This window comes from Megascapheus bottae, chromosome X, assembly GCF_031878675.1.
Source record: "Megascapheus bottae isolate mThoBot1 chromosome X, mThoBot2.hap1, whole genome shotgun sequence".
In the NCBI taxonomy this organism is placed as follows: domain Eukaryota; kingdom Metazoa; phylum Chordata; class Mammalia; order Rodentia; family Geomyidae; genus Megascapheus; species Megascapheus bottae.
In genome coordinates, this window is record NC_143547.1 from 95,664,898 (window position 1) to 95,683,676 (window position 18,779).

Here is an 18,779-nt window from a genome sequence, read left to right on the forward strand (position 1 = left end):
CTACGAAATTTTAATCTACTTACATTTGTGATTTTCATGATTCAACTGCCATGGGATTTTCCCCCATACAGTGAAGACACTTTCTCACTTGGCATTCTGTATTAATTAATGGCAATCTGAAAGTTATTTCTACACATGAGAAATATAAGTAATGTCATGGCCAAGTGGTTAAGGCGATGGACTAGAGAAATATAAACAGATTCAGATAACAAAATCACTAAAGCAACAAAAATATACAACACCAAAAAAACCCCAATATTCCTCCAATGATAGGTAGGTTGGTAACTTCAGAAGGAAAAAAACACATTTTTGGCCCAATGAGTTCATGAATAGCAGCTTCCATAATCTTACAGATGCATGTAGCTTTCTTCTTTCTATGGCTAGCATGCATACTTGGCATTCAGACTGGCTGTAAACACACCTCTTGGTTTGTCTCATTCAGTCACTCCTTCATTCATCAGAGGCTCACTAGCAATGGTCTTGAAGAAAATGAGACTACACAGACTGCTAACTACAATGAGAAAGGTAAGAAAAAGGAGAACAGACAAGTACCTACCTTCCATGAATCACCCCCACGTTAACCTTAAAGGGCCCTTCCATTTCATTTGGTATCTTAGTTGGCCACCTGATGTCTACGTTCTTCACAGATACATATTTATTTATTTATGTTATATGCATCATCTCATGTGCTCCTCACAATCACATTAGTATCTGTTTTGTTCCTTGTGTTTAGAAAAGATAAGTAAAATTGCTTAAGAACTTGAACCTAATTCCAGCTTGCCCAAACTTCAAAATTCTAGTTTATTCCACCTCACCATGTTTACTCACCAAATTTTAAAATAGAAGGTGCTGATTATGTTGAAAAGTATTTGATTAGAGTGAGTAAGAAGTCTTTGCAGTTGCTCATATGGAAAGTATACTGTGCCCACTGCACCAGTTAGCTAGGATGTCCATAACAAAGCAATACAACTGAGTTGGCCTAAACAACAGGAATACATGTCACAGTCTGAGACTATAAGTGAGTGATAGATAATTGGAAAGAAAAGTATTCTGATGCCAAGGAGAGAGGGTATGAATTGAAGGTAGAATGTCACTTCCTTGAAACAAGGCAGAGGCAAGATTTAACCTGATGCAATTTATGTGTAATACTTGAGAGCGCTTCCTCATTTAAGCCCAAATCTCATCCTAGATTCTCCAGAGGCCTAACTCCTATTTATTTAGCAAATCACAGCTAACCTGTGTAACTTCCTAGCAGTTTTAGTACATGGCTTTATTAGTAGCATTATAGTATTTAGGCATTGCTTACCAATTGACATAAAGTACCATGGGACATTTTCTTTTCTCGGTCATGGGGCTTGAACTCTGGGCCCAGGCATGTCCCTGAGCTCTTCAACTCAAGACTACCACCCTATCCCTTGAGCCACAGTGCCACTTCCTGTTTCGTAATGGTTAATTGGAGATGAGAGTCTCATGGACTTAATGTGCCCGGACTAGCTTTTAGCTGTGCTCCTCAGATCTCAGCCTCCTGAATAGCTAGGATTACAGGAGTGAGACACCACACCGGCTACCATGGGACATTTTATAAATATTTCTGGAAAGGTGTTTTGAGTGAGTAACTAATGAACTCACAATCATAAAGAAAAGACATTGTCAGCCAGGTGCGGTGGCTCACACTGTAATCCTAGCTATTCAGGAGGCTGAGATCTGAGGATCAAGGTTCAAAGCCAGCCCAGGCACAAAAGGACCTGAAACTCTTATCTCCAATTAACCTCTATGAAGCAGGAAGTGGGGCTTGGCTCAAGGATAGGGCGGTAGCCTTGAGCTGATATGCTCAGGGACAGCGCCCAGGCCGAGTTCAAGCCCTGTGTCCCACAAAAATAGTTGTATTTTTCCCACACACATATATCTGTACAAGGGACAGAGTATACTCAAAAGACACAAATGCCCAAATTATATCCTGTGAACCATAGTGCACTTAGCACAGAAGAGAAATGTGATAGTATTATCGATATTCCTCTCTTTATCACCATGTCTTTTGCACTTGAGGTTGTATATTTGTAGAAAGGTTATATGTAGCTTACCTTCCTAAAAGCATGATTGTTCCAGCTAAGATATGATCTTATAATTGACCACATATTCTACATAGCTTATTTGTTTTTACTAAAAACTGAAAAAGCACTCATTAACCAGAACCCTGGATATATCTCCACATGAGAATGTATAGATAATAGGCAAGAAACAGTGTGAAATGCAGTAAGGACCTAATTTGATAAGCCTACCCTCAAAGTAAATGATGGTTTCCAAAAAACCTGACACATTCAACCCTTAAATGCATTATTTATAGAAATAGCTTTGTGAAATTTTATATCACATTATGAAAACAATTATGTAATCTAACAGCTATATTACTTGTGGGTATCAATGTTCAAGAAATATTTTGTCTTCATAGCTGAGTTCATGTGAAGAAACAAATCTCAGAAACAATACTTGGATTAATTCAATGAGCCCATTTTTTACTTTCTTTTGCTATTTCCTGGCCTCGGGATCCATTTGGGATCCAGCAGGAAATTAGTGCTGTCTCTATGAACACTAGTTAACCACTGAAGAATTCAATTCACAAAGTCCAACGGTTGCTCACTCAAGCCAGTTAAATGACTCTCTGTTTAAATCTGCTCCAGGCCATCTTTTAGAGATGAGGCTTTGTGATCAAAATTCTAAGAGGGGGGAAAAGATGATGAAAATTAATTAGTACTATTTCTACTTACCAGCAAGGAAGCTGCGTGCCACTGTGCTTTAAGAAAGCTTACCTGGGACTCAAAAGCTATGCTCAAAAATTGTACTGTCTCTACTATTTTCTAAGTTGCTTCTTATAAATGACAGACACTGGCAGGTCAGTTCAGGCAGGCAATGTAAAATTCAGTCAAAACCAAACGTTAGATAAAACCTTCCATTCATAATACAAATAGCCTTAACAGTCTTTCAAATAGATTTCTGGGTCAAGAATTGGTCTTCAGATAAGGGAGGATGTAGCATCTGCTTTTAATTTGTAATTGCTGATATTTTATGATGACAAGGGGAGATAGCACTAAATCCTTTTTATGCAACTTGTTAAGTGTCAGAATAAAGGATATTGTGTGTTTAAATGACTAATAATTCTTCCCTCATGCTAATTTTTGTATCTACCCTGAGCTGTTCCTTTTCCACATTAATTGACAAAGTACTAAGCATACAGTGATCATTGTCACCTTTCCATCACTCTCTCTTCTCTCTCTTAGAACAGTTTCAACATTGATATACAAAGTGTATCAATTACATTTACCCTCATTCATCCTTCTTCCTGTTAATACCTGCTCCTGAACAGAACCTGTTTTACTTACCTGTCTTGTTTGTGTGCGTGCGTGCATGCGTGTGTGTGTGTGTATTAATTACATCAAGGTGTTTCCCTCTGGTATTTCACATATTTATGTATTTTAATCAGAATATTTCTCTACTGCTCTCTGTCCATCTCTCTTGCTTTCCTATTGTTCAACAGCTTTTAGAGATTCCTTATACCATCATCTCACAAAGGCCCAATGTACTATAATATTATTCATCCATCATCATTCTCTTTCCCTCTTCCTGCCCTGTCTCATCACCTTAATTAGTGTCATAGTTTCATTTCCTATGTGTGTGCATTTCTGTGTATGTCTATGTACATATATACATATCCATGAATATGTATGTGTTTTACATTTGGATTCTACAAATGAGGTAACACTGATATTGGCATTCTACATTTACTCTTACTGTCAGACACACACGCTTGGTCACTTCTCAGACCACCTCAGTGTATTTTTCAGCAGCTTTTACTAAATCTTCCTTACATCCATTGCCTTTAATGTGTTAAAGGGCCAAAATCTTCAGACAGCTTCTTTTCTTTATAGTCATGTTAAGTCATACAATGTATCTCTTGGCTTTCAGTCTCATTTACATATAGACAGCTCCCAAATATAGACAGATATTTTCTGAAGCCCAGACGTGCCTATCCACCCACCTCTATGATAGCTCTTTCTGAATATCAACAAGTATCTTCAGTTCAACATCTCCAAAACACACACCCCAACTTCTCCTTCAAAACTTCATAGACTTCAATCTTCCCCCATCCAAACTAATGACAAACACTTTCTAGTTGTTCAGCCACACCCCTTAGAGTCATACCCTAAACCTTATCTATAAGGAAGTGCTCACGATTCATTCAAATACATCATTTTTTACCTCATTTCCCATGACCCTCCTGATCTTCCTCCTAAATTGTTACAAAAGCCTCATTGTTGTTCTACCTCTGCCCTTGGCCCTTCAATCCATTTCCTATGCAACAGTCATAGTCATTTGTGCAGATAACACATGTCAAACCATATTCCTTTCTGTACAAATTTGTATATTGCTTCCTCTTTTCCTAGAATAAAAATTCAAATCTTTGGGTTGACCAACAATACCATCACCTGGACATCCATGTGCTCCCTTACCTTATTTTCTATCAAGCTCTGCCTCCTCCAATCAATTTCATATCTAGAATTTCAGCAATCTGGACAGAAATTGACTCAGACCAATGTTTTGCTCCAGCTTTTCTCTCTGGCCAGGACTGTTATTCACCCCAGATATCTGTTTACTTCATAGTTTCAACTCCTTCAAGATTTGTTTCTAAGCCAGGCTGTGGTGGTTCACTCCTGTCATCTGGCTACACAGGATGCTGAGATCTGAGGATTGGAGTTCTAAGTCAGCCCAGGACTAAAGTCCCTGAGAGTCTTATCTCCAATTAACCACCAGAAAATTGGAAGTGGTGCTGTGGCTCAAGGGGTAGGGCAGTAGCCTTGAGCTAAAGAGCACAGGGACAGCACCCAGGCCTAGAGTCCAAGCCCCACAACTGATGGGGATAAAAAAAGATTTCTTTCTAATAGTAGCCCCTTCAGTGGATCCTTCCCTAGATAACAAATTCCAAATTGTACTCTCTTCCATACAAGTACTTCCTAACTAACTGTACCTTCCTTTACTCTATAGCATACATGTCCAATACATTGGACATCTCCTCTGTTGTTTAGTGCTGATCCCAGACTCCAACATATGATGATGTGTAAAATGAAATCAGGGATTTATTTCAGTTGCACTTCAAGCACCTATCACAAGGATCTAGAACATGGTGAGTACTCAATAAATATCAGTTGAAGAAAATAAATGATCTGAAAGCAAATAATCAATTCAGAGTAGAAATAAGGTATATCTATTAAAGTAGCTCTACATGGAATAATATGTGTACACTAGTCAATCACTCAATTGTTTGAATTGAAATAGGAAAAAGTAACATGACCTTGTTAGCAGTGAAGGAATTGGGTCAGAAAGAGGGTGATATGAATGAAGATAGTTGCCTCCATTCCCTTGGGTCTCCAGGAAAAAATCAAGGCTTTCAGAATATTGTATCATTTGGGACTGCATAAAACTGTAGAGCTTTTGTATGGCAAAGGACATAGCTAACAAGTTAAATAGAAAGTCCACGTAGTGGGGGAGATCTTCACTAACCATACAACAGACAAAGGCCTCATATCAACAGCTAAACAATTGAATCACTCCAAAACTAATCTCCAAAGAAACAACCATCCCATTAAAAGAGGGGCTAAAGACTTAAAGAGAGACTTCTATGAAGAGGAAGTAAGAATGGCCTTATAGACACATGAAGAAATGGTCAACATCTCTGGCCATATAAGAAATGCAAATCAAAACAACTTTGAGATTCTACCTCACTCCAGTTAGAAGGGCCATGATCAGGAAATCTAATAACAATAGATGCTGGCAGGGATGTGTCCAGGAAGGATCACTACTACACTGCTGGTGGGAGTGTAAACTCGCCCAACCACTATGGAAAACAGTATGGGAGATCCTCAAAGGACTAAACATAGAACTCCCCTATGACCCAGCAATTCCACTACTTGGCATTCACCACGTCCGGAAATGATGACATACTAAATCCACTATCACAATGATGTTCACCATAGCACTATTTACCATAGTGAAGATATGGAACCAACCCAGATGCCCCTCAGTAGATGATTGGATCAAGGAGATGTGGTACTTATACAAAATGAAATTCTATCCTGCCATCAGAAACAATGACATTGCCCCATTTGTAAGGAAATGGAAAGACTTGGAAAAAATCATATTAAGTGAAGTAAGCCAGGCTCAAAGGAACATAGGCTCAAGGGTTTCCCTCATTTTAATAATTAGTATACATCTAGGATTCTCCTAGCAGAGGATTACAATAGCTCAAAACCTAGATACATAAGGTCATATAGGATGAGGCTAAATGAAAGGATCTCTACGATATGGAAACAAGAGCTTTATCTTGTGTGATTGTTGTTCTTAATGTACTATGTTATTTCTCTTCTCTTTTGTTGCCCTTTGGTTAATCTCATTTTGTTACTGTATCTGACTTTGTTACCTGGCATATTGTATGGATGTTTATTTGTTTATTTGAAATAGGAAAGGGAAGGGGGAGAAATAAGATGATTAGGAGGGATGTGGGGGGAGGGAAATGGGGACAAAAACATGAGAAGGTGTATCATTGTGTGAGAAGTAATGTATCTATCTGGCAAATGTACTGTAACCCCCGTACACATTACCCCAATAATAAAAAATAAAATAAAATTTAAAAAAGAATATTGCACCATTTGAAAGGAAATGAAAAGGCTTAGAAAAAACTATATTAAGTGAAATAAGCCACACCCAAAGAAACATGCTGCATGGTTTCTGTCAGTGGTGGTAGCTGAAATTGCCTTTCAATCAATAAAGAAAGATAATGGATGGTTGGTAAAAGAAAAAAAATACACTGGCATATGACGAATTATGTATGCCTTCACACACATTGAGACCAAAGTAAGATATTCTTAGTAGAAGATCACATAGGTGCAATAGCTATGTGCATCAGATCATACAAAATAGTATTTATCAAAATGAACTCTAGGAAGTGAAAACAAGGAGTTTTTAGTTGCTGTTTTTGTTTTCTTTATATTTTGTCTTGCTTGTTTATCTGTCTTTGGGAGGGTAACTGAAGGCAACTCAGAAATGTTAGGCAAAAGTGTAAACAAACGCAGCAGTGATACTCACGCGAACCTATAGGGTCCTTTAAGAACAGAATCTCAAATAGAGAAAGTTTCACTTCCTCTTTCCCTATTTGGATCCCCTTTATGCTTGCTTCTTGCCTTATTGCTCTGGTTAGGAATTCTAATACTATGTTAAAGAGGAATGGAGAGAGTGGGCATCCTTGTCTTGTTCCTGAATTTAAAGGAAATGACTTTAGCTTTTTGCCATTAAGTATAATACTAGCTCGGGGTTTGTCATACACAGCCTTTATTATATTGAGGAATGTTCCTTAGATTCCTAGTTTCTCCAGAGCTTTTAACATAAAGGGGTGTTGGATTTTGTCAAATGCCTTTTCTGCATCTATTGAGACAATCATGTGATTTTTGTCCTTGTTCCTCTTGATGTGTTGAATTGTATTGACTTTATATCAACAGCTAAAAAAAATGAATCATTCCAAAACTAATCTCCAAAGAAACAATAATCCCATTAAAAATGGGCCAAAGACTTAAAGAGAGTCTTCTCTAAAGAAGAAATAAGAATGGACTATAGACACATGAAGAAATGCTCAACATCTCCGGCCATAAAAGAAATGCAAATCAAAACAACTCTAAGATTCCACCTCACTCCAGTTAGAATGGCCAGGATCAAGAAATCTAATAACAACAAATGCTGGCAGGGATGTGGCCAGGAGGGATCACTGCTGGTGGGTGTGCAAATTCATTCAACCGCTCTGAGAAGCAGTATGGCAGTTCCTCAAAAGACTAAACCTAGAGCTCCCCTATGACCCAGCAATTCCACTACTTGACATTTACTCAATCGTCCAGAAACAAGGACACACTAAATCCATTAGCACAGCAATGTTCATTGCAGCACTATTTACCATGGCAAAGATATGGAACCAACCCAGATGCCCCTAGTTGATGAGTGGATCAACAAGATGTGGTATTTATACACAATGGAATTCTATGCTGCTGTCAGAAAGAACGACATTGCCCCATTTGTAGGGAAATGGAAAGACTTAGAAAAAATCATTTTAAGTGAAGTAAGCCAGACTCAAAGGAACATAGGCACAATGGTTTCCCTCAATTGTCATAATCAGTAAAACCTTGGGCTCTCCTAGCAGAGATTTACAATAGAACAAAACCTAGACACATAAGTCCATATAGAATGACACTAAAGAAAAGCACCTCCAGGATATAGAAACAAAAGCCATATAATGAGTGATTGTTGTCCTTAATGAATTATGTTATCTCTCATCTCTCTTGCTGTCCCTTGGTTATCTCATATGTTTACTGTATTTTACCTTATTATCTGATATATTTTATTAACACTTATTTGGTAATTTGAAACAGGATAGGGAAGGGGGGAAGACAAGATGAGGGGCGGGGGTGGGGAGAGGGAAATGGGGACCAAGATATAAGAAAGGTTATCAATGTTTGTGAATTAATGCACTTTCTATCTGGTGAATATAATGTAACCTTTCTATTAATTACAATAGAAATATTTGAAAAAAGAAATATGGAATAATTAAAATGTAAAGACAAATACAAAACAACTTGCAAAGCTCATGATAAAGTACTATTGACGATTCGATTTGCCTTTTCAAAAAGGCAGATTCATCTAAGATCCTGCTGAAAATTTTTTATTTTATTGCATAATGTGGCTATAATTAGTTATAGATATAAACAACATTACCAAGTCTGATTATTTCTTTTATCTGATGGTGTGCCATCAAGAGCAAAAGGGACTAGACTCAACAGGAGAAAAATGTGGTTTCACAATAAATTAATAATCATGTTTGTCTTTTCTACTATAAAGCCCCACTTTCCTCAGCTCTCATTTCTGTCACTTGTGTAGAAAAGTTATCTTGCAAGACGTTTTTTAAGTCAAGAACTTCAACTCTACTTGCATTTTCTTTACCTTTGATATTTTCCTTCCATGACATATTTTACCCTGACAGGATTTCTCAGATGAAAGCAGAGTTCAAGATAGGTTACAACATACATCTAATTAAATACTTGAGAAAATAGGTCTTTTGATCCAGTAAGAAATCAAAAAATGTATTTATTCATCTCCTTCCTAGTATCCTAAAAATGTAAAGTTAGACAAATAATAAACCAGAGCATTAACTCATTTTGGAGAGGATGGCAAATTTGGAGAATGGTTAGATCAGCATCTAGGATTGTTCACCATACTGGAAGGATTGCTACAAGACTCAAATATAAAAACTAATCAGAGTTGGCTCTGTGCTTGTAAAATATTATCCATATATATAACAATCTACTGAAAGAAGTAAGGAGAACTTTCTTCTGCTTTGTCCTCAAGCTGAGTGGACAAATGGAATTGTTAAACTATAAAAACTTTTGGCCCTTGGAGAAAAACAAAATGCTTTAAATAGGCAAGAGAATCTTCATAGTGAAGATTCTTTTCATTAACATGGTAATGTTGGTAGGGTGGGTGAATTAAGAAAGTAACAGGTTAAAACACAGAATATTTCATGTCATAAAGGCAATATGAAATGGTTCTGAGGTGAAGAAATAGGATAGCGGACAATGATGGAGGGGGTAACATTGTTCAAGAGTCAATGGATAATTACAGGGAGACATTAAATTGGAGAACCCTCCCCCTTTACAGTTTAGAAGATAAAATAAGAATAAATAAAACATACCATATTTACCATCAGGAAAGGACAATGTACATTATTTTATTAAATCTCTCAAACATTCGTTTTCTATTTCATCTGATATAATAGCTTTAAGACAATACAATGTTTCTCTTATAAAAATGTCCCAGTTTTGAGGGTGATGATTTAAATTTTTCAAATAATTGAATTTCTCTTAAGTGTACTCTTATTTTAAAATGATCCAGTACAAATGCCTTACCCTGAATGTATGTTATAGAAATTGATCATCACACTGGCTGACGGAATTGTAATTGGCTGTATCTTACCAATATGGCTCTTCAATCCAAAATGGTGATGCAAATTGGAAATAAACTATACAACTTTGGGGATAGGGAAATCTGGAAGGAAAAAAAAGTGGGCAAAAATGAGGGAGATGACACTGTTCGTGTACTATGTCATCTCTCATCTCTTTTGCTGTCCCTTGGTTATCTCATATTGTTACAGTATCTCACTTTGTTATCTGATATACTGGATATATTTGTATTTGGTTATTTGAAATTGGATAGGGAAGGGGGAAAAACAAGATGAGGGGTGTAGGTGGGGAGGGATGGAAATGGGGACCAATTCATGAGAAAGTGTATCAATGTATGTGAATTAATGCACCTTCTATCTGGCGAATATAATGTAACCCTTGTATTAATTACAATAAAAATATATGAAAAAAGTCAAAAGAAAATGTACTCATTACTCATATAATTGTAACCCCTCTGTACATCACCTTTGAAGTAATTTTTTAAGCCTGACAATTTATATATTACTGTTTTGGTGTCTGAAACTTTATGATCCAACAAGTACAGAGGTGTCTTGTCTGTTGCCTTTTCATACCTATAGTTGCAATATACCAGGTAATTGCATCATGTTTTCCCTGGACTTCTTTGTTCATTTGAAGATTATTAGACATAGCCCATATAGTGACTACCATTAAATTATCCAGTTTAATGCATAAATTAAGAACAAATTAACATTTTTCTGCCATTGACACGTAAGTGTTGTTAACTTTACAAATCATCCACTAGTGCCAACTGAATCACAAAAGTGTAATAATGGACCAAGTCTAGACCTTATGCTGTAAAATCTGAGCTCCAGTGAAATTACGTAAACAGGACAAGCACTAGTATTGTAATTACTCTTCTCTATGGTTTTACCTGGTACATTCTCCTGATTCCTCCATTGAGAGGCATGCAAAAATGATTGAGAACAAGGTATACATACTAGCTCCCACCCTTGAGTTATATATTCTTAGCAGAGAATGAATTTTAAAAGATTATCATAGGAAAGTAACATTTCATTAAGTACTTAAAAGGGACAAGATATGTGTGTGTGTGCATGTGTGTGTGTGTGTGTGTGTGTGTGTGTGTTTGGAGAAAGGGAGTGAGAGAGAGACAGATGGGGGAATTAATTATAGATGGGAGACACTGGTACCAGTTATAGTTTAAGATTTTGAGCAACTTCCAAGCTGATTTCCATACTTGTTGCACTAATTTACATTCCTACCAACACCAAGCAATAGTGGCTCAAGTGCATAATCTGAGTTATTTAGGAGGATAAGATATGAGCACTTCAGTTTAAAGCCAGCATGTACAAACAAATCTGGGACTCTAATTGATGGTTAACTAGCAAAAAGCCAGAACTGGAGGTTTACCTTAAGTGATTGAGAAGTAGACTTGAACAGAAAAAGCTAAGCCAGAGCTCAAGGCCCTGAGTTCAAGCCCCAGTACTAGCACAAGTTTCTTTTTTCCCTACCCAATATTATTTCTTCTCACCAATATTTATTGCTGTGTTTTTGATGCACTATATTCCTGAATAATGAAAATAGCATAAACTGAATAGGAAGAAATAGTGGAGATCAGGGAAATAAATTTAAATAAGGAGATTAATCTTATTAAAATGCTATACAAGCATGTGCAATGTGCCCTAGTGAAACCCCTTTGAAAAATTAGCATATATTTAAAAATTAATGACAGGAATGTAAAATAGGTCCTGTTAGAATTATGGCTACTTGTGGAAGGGTAGAAGGCTAACAGCGAGGGTGATAGAGAAAGAATACCGTTATAATACTTTGTGTACATATGTGAAAAATGGAACAATGGAGCTTATTAAGATTGATTGAGGAAGGAAAATAGTGGATGAAAGAGAATGACAGAGAGATGAGGCTGATCAATATATATATATATATACATATATATGTATGTAGATAGACATATATAGAGGTATAGTATACGTGTAAGACACACACATATATATATTTATATATATTTGGGCATATATATGCAAATGAAAAAATGAAATCCTTAAGTAAATGTAATTGAGAGGCTGAGATCTGAGAATCAAGGTTCAAAGCCAACCCTGGCACAAAAAGACCTGAGACTCTTATCTCCAATTAACCTCTAGAAAATGGGAAGTGGGGCTTGGCACAAGGGTAGGGTGGTAGCCTTGAGCTAAAGAGCTCAGAGACAGCGCTCAGGCCAAGTTCAAGTCCCATAACCTACCAAAAAAGGAAAAAGATCCTATGTCCATTTACAACACAAAAACATTATTCATCATAGCCCAAAAGTAGAAAGAATGTAAATGAACATGCAAAATGTGTTATACCCATATATGTAACAGTTTTCAGTATAAAGTATACCAATGAAACAGTGATACCCACAAAATAATATGCTGGAAATGAACTTTACAACTTCGTGGGAGTAAGGACGAGGGAAAGTGGGAGATAAAAGTGGGAGGAGGTAGCAATGGTCGACAAGAAATATAGTCACCACCATATGTATGTAATATAATCCCTCTGCACATCACCTAGACAGTACATTTTTAAATAAATAAATGATTCATATGCTTCAAGATAGATGAACCCTACAAAAATGAAAGATTCTAAACACAAAGACCACATTTTATTATTCCATTTACACTAAATTTTCATGACCAAGAAGTCTATACGTACAGGAAGTAGAACACAGGATTGGTATTCTATTAAGGGTAACAAAAATGTTCTAAAATTAGATAGTAGTAAAGGTCTAAAACTTCAACTTGCTGAAAATGAATAAATTGTACACATGAAAAACATGAATGTTAAAATATAGAAATTGTATCTTAATAAAGTTGTAGCAAGGGCTGGGAATTTGGCCTAGTGGTAGAGTGCTTGCCTAGCATGCATGAAGACCCAGGTTCGATTCCTCAGTACCATATACATAGAAAAAAGCCAGAAATGGTGCTGAGGTTCAAGTGGTAAAGCTCTAGCCTTGAGAAAAGTCCAAGGACAGTGCTCAGGCCCTGAGCTCAAGCCCAGGACTGGCAAAAAAAAATAAAAAAAATAAAGTTGTAGCAATTTGAAGGCTACCTGTATATTGCTTACAATAACATATAAAAATGTAAGGGACAGAAAAATCAAATGACTTTTAGTGTGAAATTATAGGAAAGATGAACCATTCAAACACTAACAAAAAGAAAGCTGATTGCTATAATTGCACTACTATCGGATAAAGTAAATTCAAGGTTCTAAGCATAATTAGAGATAAATGGCAACATTTTACATGAAAATAGGTCAAAATCTTTTAATACCTTTGCAACAGCTGACAGAATAAACCAAAAAAATCAGTATATACACAAAGGTTTTGAAGTACTCAATTAACAAATTTGATGAAATGTACGTTTATAGAGCACTACAACCAAAAGGCTAGAATTCACATTTATTTCCAATGTACTATTTACCAAAAGCCACTGTTGTTGAGCCACAGAGCAAAGCTCAATAAATTTTATAATATGGAAACCATCTGAATATTTTTGTAAAATAAAACAGAATTAAAATATAAATAGACAATGGCAAGATAACTAGAAAGAAAGCCAAGTGAATAGATATAAAAAATGATAGTGTGCAAACAAAATCATTGCACCCCTGCTACAACATGGTTTCCAGGTCAACTAGTGACTCATGTTGTTCAGTCACAGGATTAGATCTTCTCCACTCTCTCCCTCCTAGGACCTATCCTTTGCTTTCCAGTCTTCTTTTCCTTTGTCACATAGTGAGTAAAGCAAATCTAGCTTGAATTTTTCTGCCTCTCCAGCCCTACCCCACTGAACAACTGAGGCCCTTAGGTGAAAGCCATGCAAACAAATCTAGCCCCAAAGTCACATATCTGTACTTCAAGTTTTCATTCTCTTCCACAGTTTGTCTCTCTGCATTTTCCCTCCAAACCTTCAGGCAGTTATCGTTTTATTTCATCCAGAATGAATAATTAGCATTGAGTAAAGCTGATTCATTGAGGGGTTATAATAACATAATAAAAGCTAGAAAGCCTGCATTGTGATTTCAATTGGCTTTTTTTATCTGAAGATAATAACCACTACTTTCCCATCAGAAAATGTGAGGGAGGATATAAGATGGTACAATAGTAAATTTAAAGCTATAAAAGAAAAAAAAGTGCTCTGAATTCTACCATTAGAATCCAGTGAAAATATTCATGAGTAAAAGTGGAATTGCTGGACACTAGTGGCTCACGCCTGTAATCCTAGCTGCTCAGGAGGCTGAGATCTGAGGATCGTGGTTCAAAGCCAACCTGGGTACAGAAGTCCATGAGACTCTTATCTCCAATTAACCACCAAAAAATCAGAAGTGGTGACATGGCTCAAATGGGAGAGTACTAGCCTTGAGTGGAAGAGCTCAACAACAGCACCCAGACCCAGAATTCAAGCCCCACAACCAATGACCAAAAAAGCAACATATTTTCAGAAACAAAACTAAGGAAATAACGCGTTTTCCTCTGACTAAAGGGGAAAATAATGGAAGAAAGTATACATCACTGACAACAAATGCAAAGCATTAAAAATTTACTTCCTGAATTTTAAAGTACATAGCATCATTAGAAGAAAATGAATAACATTTTTATGTAGTTTGCAGTATAGGTAGGTGTAACTGGTATAATCATTATAACACTAAGGATGGTTTCAGAGATTAAAGAGATACCTATGATTAAAAGTTTCTTCATTTTATATGAAAATATATCACTAATTTTCCATTAAACTTGATATTTAAAATATGTAATTTTTACTTACTTTTACAATCACCAAAAGTAATTGGGGAGGCAGTACTGTGATGAAACAATGATACTAAAATAGTGATTCATTTGTCCGACTTCACTTAGCCAGTAAGAATGTGAGTAAAGTTTTGAGCTTATTGGGTCTAAAATACATGGTCCTTTCACCACTACATGCTGTCTCCTTAAACTGCCTGTTATTAAATCCATGATCTTCTGTGTACTAAGGCAGAGAATTCCTGCCTAAGGCAAGACAAGAAACACTACTATTTGTCTTTATAAGCATCAGTCTGCTGGCAGTCACACCTTTTGATCACTAGATGTTCTGATGTTGTTCTACATGTGAGAAATCATTTTTAATATTTCTATGTATCATAAGATGTTATCATCCCTGGGACAAAGACCAGTTCACAAGTGTTCTCACATTCGTTCTGCCAGGCACTCTTCCTTTTGCTGCCATGGGGTAGAAAATTGTAATTTCCTTCCATTTTTACAGATAAGGATGTTATGATTCAGAAAATAATGGACTTAGTCAAGGTTGCACACAGTGAATGACAGAGCTGAAAACGGAACCTATACCTTTGGTTAAAAAGGCTACCTCTAATTTACTATCATACCCTAAATAACGAGACTTGTCACTACATGGGGCATAAAAGAAAAACTTGCAATTCCTACAAATGATCCCAGAAGAAAAAGACACAAACTGAATTTAGAAAAAGCAATATTTTCCTGCTCCATAATATGACAATGCCTGATACATAAAAAATATAGCCAACTGCCTAGTTATACACAATGACCAATAATTAGTGTAAGTTCCCAGCAAAGAGTGCATGGATAGAGAAGACTGCTCCAAACATAACAGTCCTAATCCTTGAACAGAATAGTTGGCAATCCAGTCCACATAGCCCATAGGTTCATGGCATCAATTGCCATAGGCTAAGACAGCTGGCAGCATACATTAGCATGCCCAGATCTAAAATCATGAGTGGTTGTGATTGTAAAAACAAACTCCCAGCTCCAGGGAAAATGTAAAAGAGACTACGGATTGGTAGAAAGGCATTTAAAGGAAAGCTGCTGATCCAGGTACAGGAAAATGAGGCAAAAGCCCAGTGAAATGATGCCCTTAATGGGTTTGCCTCACTTGCCCAGTAGACAAAAGTCTCAGTAAGAAAAGAAAGTCTATGACTCACCTTATGGCAAATGAAATTTTATTTCTGTATCAGGAATGGCTGGGGCTAAATGTATTGGCCACTGGCTAAAGAGAACAAACACTGACAGACATACTTACCTGGGACAGACAGTCTAGTTGTTTACTGAAGAAAAAAATAATGTGTTTTTCCTATGGAGTCTGATGCATGAAATGGAGCAATTCAAATATATACCATTTTGCTCCTATTATATAAACTCAGGACACATTTCCTAGAGATTCCTCCACCTCTTCTCACGGGAAGTTCTCTTGGAGAAATTCAAGAGGGAATCTCAACTAAATGAGATTCAGGGCACAGTGTTTGAGATTGTCTCCCCCTAAGCCACATAAGTCCTAGACAGAAATGAAAACAATGGGATGAAATCGTGAAAGCAAATCCCCAAGAGATGACTAGCCTGCACAGACTGCATCTTTTTCCTCTCCTTTTCTGAGAAAATGAGGTGGCTTCAGATGGCTTCTCTTATTAACCAAGAGACTGACAGCCGTAATTATTTCCCTGATTTCCTTCTGTGGGAAAGTCTTTATTTTTGTGGTTGGCTGAGTCAATCTAGACTGCATTGTCACAATGCAGTTGTTCTAATGCAATTTTCAGTAATTGTTTTCTCTATCACAAAATAAAACATTATTTTGGCCTTTGTACATTTAGGCAGCGATTTTATTCCAAAGGATTTGGTGCAGAGTAACTAGTTACCAGTTTCCTCATGAGTTATGTTGCTGGAAAAGTTCAATGTGGAAAAGTTTCTGGACCATATTTTGAGTAGCCCCTTGGACACCCGGCAAGGTCTGAAAGCTGTGTCCACATTTTCACACCATTCATAGATCCTATTTTGCAGCCACAAGGATCAGACTGTTGGTTGACAAGATGTGGAGTATTTGATATGCTCAAATTTCTACCCATAGATCATATCATTTTATAGAATGACTGAAGCAATCAGGTTGAATAAAAGTTACTATAGTCATTGGAAAACTTGTAGTGTAGTGGGAACTCAGTGAACCATAGAAAGAGTGGCCTGGTACATAGGAGATATTTCTACAGTGTCACATTTGGGTAGAATATAAAGAAAATAATGTTAATACTTTACTGTTCAAATTATAGGGAAGAGAACAGAGTTCAGAAATCATAACTTTAGGAGTCACACAAAATTCTATCTAAATTCTATTATTTCCTAGATGTGACTTAGAAAATTACCTTCCAGTATCTGAGTCTCAATTGCTTCATCCATAAAGTACGAAGGGGAAAAATGTCAAGTCTGAAATGTTCTAAGTGTGAAAAAATAATAAATAAGTATGATAGGAATTTGAAAAATGCTCTCCTTTTAATGGTTCACATTTGATGAATGAACATTACTGACATAGCCAGAAATATTTCATCATTCACAGACTCTGCAGTGGGTTAATCACATTTTCTGTTCCAGTCATCCTCAAACTACTTGGATTGCTTTGCTAAGTGCCTTGTAGTCACTGCTTATTTCTTTCTATTTAATCCTGACAATTGCTCTAAACTGCTCTATTGTAGAGCTGTTGTACAGTAGCTTACAAGGGTTTTACATTTTACAATCAGAAAGACCTGGGTTTGAATTGTGACTCTCCACTTAAGAGCCATTGACAAGCTATAAAACGTGACTTAGCTACAGAGGATCAATTTCTCCATCTGTAACAAAAATATAATTCCTATTTCATGGCTCTGTTGTGAGGATTTAAGGGCATGTTAAAAGTTTCTGACATATAATGGGTATTTAATGTTATAAGATGCCATTTGCTTTTTACAATTTAATAAAAAAAGGACAGATTATTGCATTTTTCCTTTAGTTTATCAAGGCTCAAATCTAAAAATTCAACAAAGATTTTTAAGAAATGTAGTACTAGAGGAAGTGTAGAAAATTGAATGAGATTTTTATCTTGCCTTTTTCCAATATTAATCTTGAAAATTGTAGTATTTTAATTTACATATAATGTTATTTCTCAGCTGTATTCACTTGCCAAATATTTCAAGTAGTTCTTCATTGAGGTTATGTCTACTGGAAGAAAGCATAGTTTAGTTTATACTCATTTGAGCAGTCTCATATATATACATGTCAAGATATCATACTGTATCCCATAAACATATATTATCATTTTTCAAATGAATAGGTGAAAAATTCAAAAATAATCATGACTTCAGATGGATCAATGATCTTGCCATGCAAACTTGGGTTTTTGACTTTGTATTGGCTGGTATATTATTATCTTCACAATTGCACATTCTGATAGATTGAAAGAGCAATCCTTTTGGATTACCTGGTTCTGTAGAATAATTTGCCCCAAACTTCCCCTACCTATTCTGCCATCTTCTAGACTGACAGAGGTGCTGAAGGATAGAACCAACAGCACAACAAACAACCGTGCAAAAAGCATGGGATGTGATGACAAATGGAATTCTTATTTGGTTTCTTTCATTTTTCTTTTATGGTTGGTTTGTTTCCTTTTCTTTTGTAGTCCAGTAACCAGGGCTTGAACTTTTGGCCTCTTACTCTCACTTGGGTCTTCTGTTTAAGTCTACCACTGGAACCACACCTCCATTTCTAATTTCTTGTCTGTTAATTGGAGAGTTTTTGGATTTTTCTGCTCAGGATAGCTTTGAACCAGAATCCTCAGATCTTAGATTCCTAACTAGCAAAGCTTACCGGCCTGAGCCATCAGCACCTAGCAAACAAATGGGATTCATAAAAAATGAAACTTCCTCTGCAGGACCTTGCATCACACATTTTTCCAT